This window comes from Leucoraja erinacea, chromosome 28, assembly GCF_028641065.1.
Source record: "Leucoraja erinacea ecotype New England chromosome 28, Leri_hhj_1, whole genome shotgun sequence".
Taxonomy (NCBI): Eukaryota; Metazoa; Chordata; class Chondrichthyes; order Rajiformes; family Rajidae; genus Leucoraja; species Leucoraja erinaceus.
Genome location: NC_073404.1, coordinates 18,112,004 through 18,127,481, shown reverse-complemented (window position 1 = coordinate 18,127,481; position 15,478 = coordinate 18,112,004). Strand labels below are relative to the sequence as shown.

The window sequence follows — 15,478 nt, the reverse complement described above, 5'->3', positions numbered from 1 at the left end:
ACTTTGAAAGGGTGTGTGGTGGTCTATTTCTTGCTGTTTAATACGGAGGCTGATCGTCGATATTCTGATTACATTGGAACTTCATTTGATCAATACTCTAATGCAGCGTTTCTCAATCTTTTTACCCTTGCGGAAACCTTGAAAGAATTTTTATGTCTCCGGGAACCCCTGAGCTGGGGGTTGCCGGGCCCGTCGGCGTTTTGAGATTGCCATTTTGACTCGCGTCATAATGGTTATCTCTGGCGTCAACGGGGACCCGTCGGCCGTGCCTGCGCAGTTGGGGGAGGATTGCCGGGCCAGGATCACCATTTTAACATCCAGCGTTGTGTATAGGTAAGTGCTACAGGGAGAATATTGTGTTGGGGGAGGTGGGCCCAACGGGTCCACGCTTGGTCTAGTTCAGGGCCATGAAACTAATTTTAGGTCACGGACCAGATAGGGCAAAGTTCGACTTCACGCGGGCCGGATCAGAGCACACGTGCTCCCACAGCTTTTGTTGCTTTCATTTTTTCAACCTGCTCTCATGTGTCTCAGTCTCTGTTATAACTACAAAGTGTTTCACTTAACGAATTTTGTTTCTTTTGAAGAAGATTGCCTAGCAAGCATTATTTTTATAATTGGTATTAACTTGCAGTTGTAGGCTACAAGAAATTTGTGATGAGAGAGAGAAAAAACTGCTATTTTGGCTAATAATTTGAAATCGAACATTAGCAGACACAAATGTAGACCTAACGAAACAACTAGGTCTATTTCTCCGCCACCATTTTAGCGCTGATATCCAATAGAGACTCCGAGGTTGTGGCCTCTCCCAGCCAGTGCGGGTTTCTGGAACGATTGGGAGACTGGGAAGGGCCTTGAACAGAGACGCTTTGCGGTCGGCTGAGCTCTCTCCTCCGCCATGAGAGAAAAGTACCCACCGTGCAACCCGCACTGCTGCAATGTTGTTTTTTTTTCCTGACAGCATTCGAACCCAGCACCCAGCCGCTCCGTACTGCGCAACCTAACCCTGCTCAGCACCCACCCCTGCCTTGTCATTGGCACAGCTGACTACCCCGAGGGTAGTCCCTTCTATTGGGCCAGCCTGGTGGCAGTCACGTGGGATGACGCCCAGCCCGTTTGTTCTGCATCTCGCCGCGTTCAGACCTGCCCCCCAAGTAGCATTTGCGGTTTGATTGGTCGGGTCGGGTGTCGGTCAAGGAGTCGTCACAATGCTGGCAGCAGGCAGCCGCGGCTTCTCACACCATATAAGGAGCGGGCGGCTGACTAAGGAGGTGGGTCACGAGCAGCGGCTCAGGAGAAGCCCAGATGCCCCGGAACTGGGGACATCTGCAGCCCAATCTGGTAGCGGGCCAGATTGTAGCGTTGTTACAAATTCCTGCCATCAGTGGCACTCTAGTTCTGCCCTCTGCCTGTGCATACGACTTGAGGGGGGACGATTAAAATGCAGAGTTTTATTGTTTGTCAGAGAGTGATTTCCAGGTACGACAAGCTTATTGAAGAAATGTTGTTCTGTCATCCCGTTCGCGATTTAAAAAAACAAAACAAAAAACGTTGCATGACTATTGAATCGCTGGATGAAAATCGGGCCCAACCTCAACGCCTTCAAAATCACGGATCGCAAGACAGGACAAAACAAAGGTATGTGCCATAGGACATTTAATTAATATCTTATCTAGTTTTTGGAATAATTTCATTTTAATCTGATGCTATATACGTTATTTAGGCACCTATATCGGCCGTGTCTTGCCTGCCGACTGAGTGAGCAAAATCCGATCTCTGTATCATAATCCACAAACATCCACTGTCAAGAAAATCAAATTTTTTTTTTGCACAATCGTGTCACAAGAACATCTAAATTATCTATTTTTGTGTTATTGTCAATACATGATCAATATATTCTTACTAAATATCTGACTAAAAACTTCCACAGTACATAGTTTTTAGTTGGATATTTAGTATGAAAATATTGATCATGGATAGACAATTACACAAAAAATGTGTTATAGAAATAAAATTGACTTGACTTGACAAAATAAAGATAATTTAGATGTACTTATGACACAGTCGTGCAAAAAATAATGATTTTTATTATCTTGAGAGGGGATGTTTGTGGATTTTGAACACATGTCTGTAAAACGGCCCTTGCCTGCCGCAGTGTTATAAACCAACAGAAAATTTTATGGGAATTAAACATTCAATTCCTTCCATTTGGCATAGAAATTCATGATTTAAAAATCATGTTATATTGTGAATTTTAGTGTGAATGGGATCAGTTTGTTATCTAGATACTTTGGCTATTTAAAACAAATATTTTAGCCTTTTCTTAAGATTGGGATAGATGTTTAGATCTAGTAATTGAATTGAGATGAATGATTGATTTGATGACACTGATGAATATGAATATTTTGTTGGGCATTTACTATTTGTTTTAACGTTTAACTTGTGTTAGGCATTTTGTTGAACAGAATCATTTCAACTTTTTTTCTAAAACTGCAAATAAAAACTTGTTTCTACTTAATGTTGTTCAGTGGTTTTTTTCTTTACATTTTTCAGATGCCTTCGAAGAAGAAACACAAAATTGTCAGTCCAAATGCCCAGCTTGGCATAGCTAGAGCTCACCTTGAAGTGAATTTCTGTCATGCCCGAGTCTAAGAGGGATCTTAAAAATGGACACATCTTGTACTTGTATACCTCGTTTGGAAAAAGTCGGTCTGAAACAGTCGGCTGAGTTCACATTGTTCTTTGTCGGATGCAGAAGGCTATTCAGTTGCTGTTAAGTCAAGGGTGAGGACTCTCGTTAACCGGACCTTGCTCAAGTTTAAAAAGCTCAACAATCCCAAGAAAATTTACGGAAATTTGTGATGAAACTTTTAAACTTCTAGAAGGCAGTCAACACTTTGGATGATATTCCACTGCCTGATGCTCACGATCTTGAATCCTTGACGTCTGCCGAAAGCCAAGTGCCCATATTTCAAGACAATGAGGACATTGGCGATGACAGTCATCGTCTGCATCCTCCACTGAATCTAGCAACGCCAACGACAGCTGCTGCCTCTCCTGAACCAATGCCATCGAGATCTAGTGTTTCTCACAAGATGTAGCAGAGAACTTGTAAGTCTTTCACCAAGGAAACATAAAAATGAAGACAAGACTAAACTTTCTGTCCATCTCCAAGATCGCTCTTGCACTAAAGCATCGCACAAAGATCAGTGAACTTAGGGCACAGTTGAAAACTCCCAAACATGTAGTTAATCAGACCTTAAAGAGAAAACAAAACCAAATAGATTTGATGGACAGAAAGATTCAGGAACAAAACCAAATTACGTGGGAATACTTTGGCATGAGAGCTTGCTGAAACCAAGGCAGAGTTTTTGAACACAGACAATTGGGAAGAGAATGTAAGACGCCTCAAATTTGACAATCTTGGCCTCACAGAAACAATCGAAACTCTGGAGGCTGCCAATATTGTCAAGTCAAAGGTGGACCAGAAGACTTATTCCTCAATGACAAGGATGCATGTGTTTGACTGTATTGTAAACAAAACTCCCACAGCAAACATTTCAATCCTGATACGCCAGTTGCACAAGTGGTGTGGACTTGATCTGGATAGTGTTCCTCAACGCAGTGCAGTTGAAGTTATGGCCCGAGAATTGGGAGCTGTTGCTGAGTTATACAGCAGAGATGATCTTAGCAACAAATGATTTGACTTGGTTTTGATGTAACCGACCAAGAAGAGACCCATATTAACAGTGTACACTTCACCACCACAAATTAATGTCTTTCTGCAGCAGTTGATGAATTGGCTGGTGGGACTACTGAGGACCATGCGCAACATATTTGCGATACTGTTGCCAATTTGTGTGAAACTTACACTTATTTCAATGAGCAGCGGATTTCCAAGACACCAGGCAAATGACGGTAGACAACATTACAAATACACTGAGTGATGGGTGTGCAGCTAATCATGCTGGTATTAGGATTGTTAACAGTGAGTGGGGTAAATCTTTGAATGAGCTCTACTGCCATTTGCATCCTCTTGACTCCATCGCAGCGCCAGTTCGCTCAGCCCTCAAAAAGCACAAACAATCCAGAGCCAAAGTCTTGTTTGGGAAGGACTGTCTAACAGGAAATGTCATACTGCAGATGAAATGTCATGATGCAGATGGAAAAGGGGACCCAAAAGGATTTGTTGTATTTTTTGGATGAAGGGAACATCCCCTGCGGTGTCCTCCCATGGTACCGTGGCAACAGATTACATATACTTTCCATATTAGTGGCAAGCTCATAGAACATTATGATGACTTTGTTGCCTTGCTGAATAGCGGAAGCTCCTGTGGGGGGGTTGAGAAGCACCATCCTCACCCAGGCTGCAGCAAAAGTAGAACTTCAGATATTGGGCTTACTTGGCAAATATCTGACTGGGCTTTGGATGAAGCCCTTCTACACTTCAAGCCAGAATCAGATCAACGATGTTGATGGCAACAAAGTGGTTAAAGGGGGTGATTGCTGCTCTAAAGAAAGCCACACAAAATCCAGAGAACTTGATATTGGCAAGGGAAGATTTATTCGGGGAGGAGGTGCATTTTGATGCCATGTTGACAAAACTTCAGGAGCTACCAGTACATCTACAATTCAGTTTAATGATGAGCAGCTGTCTTCAAGCTGTCATCACTGTTGGAAAGGCAATATAGTAAATACTTTGAACTTGATGTAACTGAGAAACTGAAGGAGGAGACTGCATCAGCAAGATCACACAACATTGGATGTGGAGGAGATAATGGGGATGTTTAGCTCATCAAAACTGAAATGTCCCAATGCCCCCATGTGCTATTTGTCATGTAGGATGCGGGCCTGCAAGAATAGAACAATCAACTTCCTTGATAATCTCGAGGAGCAACGTAGGGAGGAGGTGCTCTGTAAGGCAGTGAAATGGGGGAGAGTGCAGAGGAACAGATGGAAGAAAAAACGGAAGGAATTGAGAGCAGAAATCATCAAGAGACAGAAAGACAAGGAGCATGCTCGGGACACGAAAGAGGAAAGAAATAGAGCGGAAAAGAGACGTGATTTATACAGCATTTGCAGAGATTATCTGAATTTGGACTACTACAAATGTGATGATCTCCAGGACATTCTTAATGGGAAAGTAGTGAGCAGAAAAACATGTCATGCATGGTTTGAAGAGCAAAAACTTGTAGTTTACAATGCCAAAATTGAAGTTGAGGAAAAACAAGGTGTACAGAGTTGCTTATTATTTGCAGTCTGAGGTTTATGATAATGCTACTGATTATGATATGCCAATGTACCAGCTAGTAGCTGATGTTCTCCATGAAGACTTGGCCTTTTGCTAGAAATTGTAATTTCTTTACCTGTCTGTTACGGATTTACAGCATATAATACAATAATATTAAAGTTCTGATCTTGAGAATATCACATTTTTGAATTTTCAAGGCAGTCTGGGTGTTTATTATTTCCGTCACAACAGATAATTTTGTAATCAGCTATTTAATTAGGTAATTAACTAATTATATACTTTAATTTCAGGTCATCCAAGTAAGATGTATCATATTTGTTTCAGAATGCTTCAATCTATAATAACTAACATTTATTCAGTTCTCTTAATTTTTAAGAAAGTTATGGGCTTTTAATTCAATTGATTGTCATCGATCACAGCTTTTGTGTTAGGGTTAATGGAAAGCAATAGGGAACAAGATGCTAATTTCTGAGTGAAAATGACCATAACGTTTTTAATACTGAAGATATAAAAATGAATTGGGTATCAAATTAAAGTTCTTTTTATGCTTTATCTGATGGGATAAATTACAGGCACGATTTTTTTTTAAATCTCAAAATTTTGCAACATCCCTACAGATTCAGTCCCTTCCGGCCTGTGGGCTGGTAATTTGACACCCCTGGTCTAGTTTATTTATCACTATTTCTCTCGGACCATAACCGCGGTTGAGAAACACTCTAATGCCTTAGTGCAATACTGCTGTACAGCAAAGTTAATCTAACTGGGATCACCTCCACTGTCCTGGCTGGAATCCCAGGGCAGGTCCCTACTCCCGTAGCTGCAGTTGTGCATAGTTTCTCATTACAGTTTTCATGCCCATTAACTCTTCAGCCACTCTTCAGCTTAGTAATTGCAGTTTTTGATTTGTATTGGATTAATTGCATCTTGCCATGCACCTGGTCGTTTCTCTAGTCTATTTATGCCCACTTGATATCTGTACTGGGATTGGTTTATTAGTCTCATGGGTACCAAGATGCAGAAAAAAGCTTTGTTTTGCGATTCATCCAGACAATTCAGACCATATGCAGAGCTGCCAAGTAGTACAGATTTTCCATATTTTGTACGGAAATGCGATAAGAATACTGATGTACGATTTTGCGTTAAATACGGATTTAAAAAAAATCGGTATTTAACAACGCAAAATTGACCCTAGATAATCGTAACAATGAGTCGCCGGTGTACCAGTCGAGGTGCAGCGGGCAGGTGGGAACATCCGAGATCGGCCCGACTTCCTATTTCATTAACATACCACTCGCCAATGGAAATGTAATAAACCCGGTGAATTTGACTTGAGATCTTGCTGCTTAAAAAATGCAAGGATATAAAAAGTCATACTGTGCCTCTAAAAATGATAGCAAATGAAATCTTTGTATTTTAAATTTCAAGATCTGGATGATTGTTTTTGTAAGCGTTTATCTACTTGGGGTTAAGAGGCTCTCTCTCTCTCTCTTTTTTTTTTTTCCTGTTTATGTGTTAGAAAAATTCTAAGCTTCTGTTATGTAAACTAGCAGAAAGCTTGGGTATCACTTTCAATTTATTGAAAATGCAGGAGCCCCCTGAATCCCCACTGGGGGGGGGGGGGGGGGGCCTAACCGGCCTCCTGGACCCCCGGCCAATACTTCCTACTATTTTTCTGGAGGTGAATATCATGCATGTAGGAGTTGTTCCGGGCCAGGGTTCTTCTTCAATAGGAAGGAACTGCAGATGCAGTTGTCTTTGCAAAACGCCAAATGATTCCGGGAATGTTGAGGTGAGAGAGAGAGAGAAAGATCTATAGAACGAGACATAGAGAGAGCGAGAAAGAACAAGATATAGAGAGATTCCAGACCATGGGGAAACGTTGGTACCAAATGACTTTCAATGATAAACTTCTGGACAAATGCAAGAAAGCAGCTATGACATATGATACACAATAAACTATTAGAAATACACAGTAAACAAGTTATGCATTCTTGTACTCTTACATGGGTATGACCCAGGCACGTGCCGTGAGTAATTAGTCAGGGTAGGCTGTCAGTATCTTTGGTCAGTCGGCATTTTAAAAAAATCTTGAAAACCGCGCATGCGCAGATTGTTCTCTCGACTTTAATAAAGTAATTTGTCAGTCAACTTATAAAGTAATTTGTCTTCTAAAGTAATTAAACATAGCTCAAAGAAATTTACTTACCACATTCTATTTGTTGAAATACAACCGTATAGCCACTCTTTCCTGTGGTACCAAGCTGTTTTCGCAAATGACAAAGCCACACGTCGATTGTGGCAGGGATTTCATACCATCACTGACTACAAGCCCCCCCCCCCCCCCCGCTGCGGATATGCCAAAACGACCCCTCTACCAGATGAACTGAACGAGTTCTACGCAAGGTTTGAGGTTAGAAACAGCACCCAGACACGTGCACTACTGCCATCTCCCAGTGACCAGTCGCTCAGGCTGTCCGCAGCCGGAGTTAAAAAGGCCTTTGCCAGCATCAATCCACGCAAAGCTGCAGGGCCGGACAACATTCCTGGATGCGTTTTAAGAGACTGCGCCGAGCAACTGAAAGATGTCTTCACAGACATTTTTAACATCTCACTCAGCCAGGCAGTAGTGCCCAACTGTCTTAAGAGTGCCACCATCGTCCCTGTCCCGAAGAAACCAAACCCAGCCTGCCATAATGACTTTCGACCAGTGGCTCTAACACCCATAGTAATGAAGTGCTTTGAGCGACTGGTTATGCAGCATATCAAAAATAGTCTACCTGCTGACCTAGACCCACTGCAGTTCGCCTACAGAGCCAACCGATCCACAGAGGACGCAGTCTCAACAACACTGAACCTCGTACTGTCACACCTTGATCGGAAAAATACTTATGCCAGGATCCTCTTCATAGACTTCAGCTCTGCTTTTAATACAATCATTCCGCAGCAGCTGGTGGAGAAGTTGGAGCTATTGGGGGTTGATGCTGGCACATGCAACTGGGTCCTGAACTTTCTGTCGCAACGGCAGCAGACAGTCAGGGTGGGCAGTAGGACATCAAAAACCATAGCCGTGAGCACTGGCTCACCCCAAGGCTGTGTCCTAAGCCCCCTGCTGTTTAGTCTGCTGACACATGACTGTACTGCTAGACTCAACAACAACTTCATCAACAAGTTCGCTGATGACACAACAGTGGTGGGTCTCATCAGTGACAATGATGAATCGGCGTACAGGATGGAGGTGGAGCTGCTCACAGGTTGGTGCAAATCCCACAACCTCATTCTCAACGTGGTAAAAACTAAGGAGATGGTGGTTGACTTCAGGAGGGCGGGGAAACAACATCATACACCTCTGCACATCGATGGAGCTGATGTGGAAAGGGTCAGCAGCGTGAAGTTCCTAGGACTACACCTGTCAGATGACCTGACGTCCACGGCCAACACCACAGCACTGGTCAAGAGAGCCCAGCAGCGACTACACCCTCTCCGAAGACTACGTAAAGCAGGTCTCCCCACTACACACCTACAGACTTTTTATAGGGGGACAATCGAGAGCACATTGACCTACGGCATCACTTCCTGGTTCGGGAGCTGCAAGGCGTACGAACGGCACCAACTAGACGGGATTGTGAAGACCGCCAGCTGGATTATTGGTGCTCCACTCCCTTTCCTGCTGGACTTATACAGGAAGAGATGTATCAGCAGAGCCATCTCCATCATCAAAGACCCCTACCACCCATCGCATCACATATTCTCCATCCTGCCACCTGGGAAGAGGTACAGGAGCATTAGCTGCAAAACCAGCAGGATGCTCCTCGGCTTCTTCCCGCAGGCTATAAGACTGCTAAACGGACTTTGCCCCCTGCCAAAGTATCGCGAACCAACCACCAACCTGGACACACTGCAGCAGAGCCACTGTTGTGCCGCTGCCGATCGGAACGCCTGTTGAATGTTTAGTAGAGTGTAAATTTGTTCATGATATATGTGTTTTTATTTCTATTTATTTTTAATGCACACTGGTTGAGCAACGTTTTTTTTGTTTCCTCTGGGTATGTGAATACTCAGGAAATGACAATAAAGATATACTATACTATACTACTATACTTTTAAATGTTCTAATTATTTTTGTTTCTTTGTGCTGTTGAAGTTCTTTAAGTTCTGGCGTTGGTCTGCCATTTTTAATTATTTTGATCTTTTCCTCATAAGATTGCTTAGGGAAACTCTTAAGATCACTATCCATCTTTGAAAAACTTGCATAGAAACTTGCGCAGCACACGCATGCACTGTGGTAATTAACACTTGCCACGGTGTAAAGGCAGAATTTCAGCTGCCTTTATAGACCGTTGCCACTGATGGCTTGAAGCAGCATGGACGGCAAGTGAGTAGCACATACTTCCACATGTTAAATGTACTGCGGATGAAAGGCACAGGAGAATTGTGCCTACCTAAGAGACCGATCTCTTAGGTAAGCATGATTCTCCGGTGCCTTTACTATTTATACTTAATTAATTACCATTTTATAATTTTATTCAGGGTAGGCACTGCCTACCCTCCCTACCCCAGAGCTGCCAAGTAGTACAGATTTTCCGTATTCATACGGAAATGCGATGAATAAGGATGTACGGATTTGCTTTGTAAAATACGGATTTTTTTTAAATCGTCCCGACTTCTTGTTTCATCTTGTTGCTTAAAATGCAAGGATATAAAAAGTCATGCTGTAACTCTAAAAATTATAGCAGATTGAATCTATTAGTATTTTAAATTTCAAGATCTGGATGATTATTTTTGTAAGCTTTGATCTGCTACAGGTTTAAACAGCGCTTTAGCGCATGGGAATTTAAACGAACAGCGCTATGGGTTCTAATTATAGCGCTACCAGCTGCAGCGCTATTGCCTTGACACATAGTGCTATGGGCTTTACACGTAGAGCTATGGGTCGCAGACTGTTCGGGCAGGGGGAGGGAGGGAGAAAAAAAAGGAGACGGAGGGAGAGAGGGAGAAAAAAAAGGAGACCGAGGTAAAGAGGAAGGAGGGAGGCGTTGAAAATGGCTTCTACATCATCTGGTGCTAAAAGCAGGAAGCAGCCGTTCAAACAGAAGTATACAAAGCGATGGCAATGAATGCACTGCCAAGTAAGGTGCATAGAAGACATGCCAATTGGTAGCAAAGTTATGCATTCTTGTACTCTTACATGGGTATGTCCGCACATAAAAACATTTTTTCCAGCAAAATGACACTGCGTAAAAAATACTGATATCTTCAGCAAAATACTGATTTTCAGGTACTAGAATACTGAAATGCTCTGACAAAACTCGGCAGCTCTGCTACCCTGACGGCACAAGTCTGGTATGACTGAGCATAAAAAAATTAAAAATTTAAAAATCTGCAAAATCGGATTGCGTATAAATGCTGATTTCCTCTGTAAATTTCAGGATACAGAGTGTCTTGTGGGGCAGACTGAGCTTCAAGCATCAAGTTGGCCTCGGGTGATTCTAAACCTTCAATATATTGCCACTGTTTGTCTTGAGTTTGTTGTGAAACAGAGATCTGGGAGTACAGGTGCATGTTCCCTAAACGTTGCAAGTCAGGTTGGACATTGTGCCTTCATGGGGAAGAGTATCGTGTATGATATGATAGCGCATAATGCAACTGCACAAGTTCGTGGTCGGAACCGAATTGGAGTATTCTGGTTCTCGTTGTACAGCGATAGGAAGTTGGTCATTATGTTGGAAGGGGTGCAGAAGAGATTTACCAGGGTTTGTGGGTTTGGGTTATGGGGCTGTCCCACTGTACAAGCTAATTCAAGAGTTCTCCCGAGTTTCCCCTGATTCGAACTCGGAGAATTACGGTAATATCCACTCGTAGGTACTCGTGGGCTCTCGTGGACATTTTTCAACATGTTGAAAAATGTTGAAAAATCTTCACGAGCTTACCGTGTTTTCCAAGTACTACCGTTAGTGTTACGGGCCGCTAAGAGACGTCCCGAGCTCCGACGTAGCCGCTACGTACATTCTACGTGCTTACCACGAGTTTGATGAGTTTTTTAAAACTCGGAAGAGCTCTTGAATTAGCTCGTACAGTGGGACAGCCCCATAATCAGGAGAGTTTGGATAGGATACAAATGTTTTCTTTGGCCTGCAGGAGGCTGAGGTGTTACTATCATAGGGCATAGATGTACTTTTTCCCAATCTGGATAGTCTTATCTAGAATGGTCCTACAATTTGCTGGAGGAAGCTGTAGAAGTGGGTACAATTACAACTTAAAAAATATATTTGTACAGATATGGCTAGGAGTTAATAGTACTTGGGGCCACATGCAGGACTAGTGCTTTATGCTAACTTGGACAAGGGTTCTGTGACTCTAAATCTCTATTGGAAACTTTTCAAATAGAGTTGAACTAAAAAGAAAACTTATTAAAATTACAATCTGAATACTACCAAATACTGAAAATAAAGGAACCTTGATTATGACTCCCTCGTTCTTGATTCTTCCATAAGAGAAATCAACTTCCCAACCTCTATCATTTCATGGTCTTTTATGGTCCAATTATCCTTCTGGCTCTTCTATACTTCAGAGCTACTGTTTTATCTTGTGTTTAAGAAGGAACTGCAGATGCTGGAAAATCGAAGGTACACAAAAAAGCTGGAGAAACTCAGCGGGTGCAGCAGCATCTATGGAGCGAAGGAACGTTGCCTATTTCCTTCGCTCCATAGATGCTGCTACACCCGCTGAGTTTCTCCAGCTTTTTTGTGTACCTACTGACTATGTAAGGAAATCAAACCATTCAAATTATCCTGTCAGTGAGCCTTTGTGGAACTGCTTTCAATAAACTTGACATATATCATTTAATAAGAGTACCACTAAACAGTACTCCAGATATGGTCAGACCTTTCCCAAACATAACTAAAAAAAACCAACAGTTTTGTTTCAATTCTCTATGAAATGGGCACTAACATTTCATTAACTTTCCCAAATACTTGTGATACCTATAATACTAGCCTTGAGCAAATCATGAACTAGACCACATGGGGACGTGTATATCAGCAGTTGATCTCCACTAGGGGTGCCGCATTGATTGTAGCCTTTGCCTACAGTCTGTGTGTTTTTCAATCTTTTATTTTGAGGTTTTTTTAAAGTGATTTGGAGGATTCTTTAGTTTTTCTATGTGGGGGGAGGGGGATAGGGTAAGGGGGAAACGTTTCCCAGTCACTTCCTGGTGAGAATGCGACTATTCTCCGAGTCGCGTCCATGCCCCCCCCCTCCTCACGGCCTACCAACTGGATTGGCACGGCCTTTCCAAGCCATTGAGGTGGTTCTTCTGTACCGATGTCGGAGTTCCATCATCCCGGCGTGAGGGCCTGAACATCGGGCTGCCCGTGACGGCAACTGCGAGGGGTGATCGGGAGCCCCCCCGAGCACGGGTGAACAACGGAGGAGGATGACTGAAATCTAGAGCTTTCCCACACAGTGGGAAATTTTGACATTGGTACATGTGACAAATGTATCTTGATTTTATCCACAAGATCAGTGGGCTTATTGAAATGAATAGGATCATTATTACTACACTAGGCATTTCTAGTGTAGGGCAGCCAGCCTTTATCTGCAGTATGTGGTACATTGCTGCTGAGCTCGGTGGTGGCTGAATGGGAGGCTAGGTGGCAATTATCATTCAGTTCAGTTTAGCAAATACAGGTACACCGCCGATTTTCCAGCAACTGATGGTCCGGCACCTCTTTTAATACGGACAAATTATGAGAGTGCACTTGAAATTCCTGCGACCGCCAGACTGGTTCACTGGGCAGCCACAGATGGCATTGCATGTGACGGGGGCTCTTTTGGGACGTCTGCCTCCATCCCGTAAAAGTTAATTGTTTACCTCTGCAATTGTTGGTGGTCCTTCGGTGCTGTGTGATTCTTACCTTATTTTGCTTACACTTAACCCTAGCTATGGCTTCTAAGCGAGGTCCAATTGACAGTTGTGATGTCAAGTGTAAGCACGTTAATATTGATACAAAACAAGATAGAACTGTTGAACAAACTCGACCATGGTGTTTTCGTGTGGAAACTCTGATGCGTATAATATTGGTTCGTCAACTATTTACGATCTAAAGAAGCACATAGACAAACTAATTACATTCTTTGTTAACAGTGATTCCAAGAAGCAGATGAGTAGTAGAAAAACTATGAAAGAAGTTAAGAGTACTGAGCATGATCAAGTGATGATTGGAATGGTTTTGACATCGTCGGAGTGAAGGAGTGGACTTGTCAGTAGCACATTAATAAAGCAAGTTAAATTGTTCCATAAAGAACTTAAATTAGAAAGTAAGTGCGACTATAGTGAAGGATGGCGTCAAAGGTTTAAGAAGCGTTATGGAATTTCCATGCGTAAAGTGTGTGGTGAAAAAACTTTCTGTAGACCACGAAGGAGCTACAGAGTATGTACAGTAATCAATAAACCCTTTTTGTAGGGGGGCACTGCTGGGCAACCTATTGAGTAGGATGTGAGGTTAGTCTCCCGCAGATTTCGATTAAAACTGTTATTCATCGGCTCTTTTTTGATAATAATTTTGAGGAAAGATACTCCAGTGGATTTTGTGCTGGCTTCTTGATGTTTTGGATGAGTTATTATGGCTACTAAAAGCACCAGAGCTTGTGGTACGGCTCAACAACAGAGACCTAATTCGCAGGAAGAGACCACATCTACAGGTACCTCGACCCCGCCCCATGGCTCTACCCCGCTGAAGGCAGGACCACAAGTTGTTGACATGGAGGGCCTGAAGCTAGAATTACTGACATCTTTGAGACAGGACGTTGCAGATATTTTTAAAACCCGAACTACGAGCAGCATTGGGGGTGATTTGTCCACAATCGGAGTCGACCTTCAAGCAGTGAAAACACAACTCGCGAACGATACTCCAAGGTCGCTACGGACACTGAGTTGGCCATACTCCAAGGTACTGTGGGGATAATGGAGGAGTCACTTGCTGCCTGTACGGACGAGATTGCTGAGCTGAAGATTCAGATCAAGCGTCTAACTGCTGAGTTTTTTAACTTGGACAAAAAATGTGAGGACCTCGAATCCAGATCGCGCCGCAACAACATAAGGATAGTGGGGGTTCCTGAGGAGACGGTCGTCAATTCCCTTGCTATCGCCACCCTGCTTAAGGACTCGTTCAAGCTGGACAAAGAGCCACTACTGGACCGGGTGCACAGATCCACGCAGCCGAAACCACGACCCGGTGAGCGACCACGACCCATCATTGTCAGGTTCCATTACTACGATGACTGTAAATGTTTTACGCAGGTTCGACAGATTGATACCGGTGATATGACGATCTCCATTTTCCACGACCACACTGCTAAGGTGGCCTGGGCAGCCTTCAACGAGGTCAGAAAACAGCTGCATGGCGTGAAGGAGGTTCGCTATGGTCTTTTCTACCTGGCCCAACTCCGGATCAGCTACGAAAGGTGTGGAGAAAGACTTTGACTTGGCGGAGGATGCCAAGGCTTGCGTCAACAAGATGAATATTGGGTGATGTTGTACAATATGTTGCAATAATGTCATGCATCCATGCCTTTAGTTTATATTTAAATATTTGTTCACATTTGATGTTTGTTTACACTTGTTTACTCCTGTTCAACTTGCATTAGTTCATCTTCTCTGCAATTTTCCTTTTAGACGCAGGGGGAATTTAACTTGTTTAAATTGTTGTGTGATAATACCTTATTTTGCACTAATATTAGGCCCCCAAAATATATTATGGTATATTGACCGATATGGGATATTCTTATTATTAGTTGTGCCTTTTATTACACATTTAGGAGTCTGTGGGAGTTATTTCTTAGGGTTGGCTTAGTTTATTCTCTGAGTTGCCACAGTTATGAGGCAACAATTGTTTTCTCGTTTCTTTTGGAGACTTTTTTGGTGTGTACGCGCGTGTGTATGGGGGTTTGTGTATGTGTGGGCGGGAGGGGGGTGGGGCAGCCATCCTGGCTTTCTTTGGATCCATTTGCTTTCTTCATTTACACATGAATGTGTTCTGCTAATTTGAATCCCAGCATTCTTGGTTCTGGCACACCTATTCGTTTTCTCACTTGGAACATACGTGGTATGGGCAATCCTATTAAAAGATCCAGGGTTTTCAGTCACCTGAAACGGCTTAACTCTTGACATAGTATTTTTGCAGGACACTCATCTTAGACTTAAAGATCATCATCGGCTGCAGTCCTCTT

The 15,478-nt window shown here is 42.9% G+C and overlaps 1 protein-coding gene and 1 long non-coding RNA gene across 2 annotated transcripts in view; both read left to right on the top strand.

The window, feature by feature from the left end:
* The window catches only part of LOC129710462 (general transcription factor II-I-like), a 121,994-nt gene that overhangs the window by 60,495 nt on the left and 46,021 nt on the right, over positions 1-15,478 (top strand). The window lies entirely within an intron of this gene.
* Positions 4-5,202, top strand: LOC129710729 (uncharacterized). The gene is made up of 2 exons (XR_008725718.1): positions 4-1,638; positions 2,554-5,202. It is a non-coding gene; the product is annotated as an uncharacterized LOC129710729 (long non-coding RNA).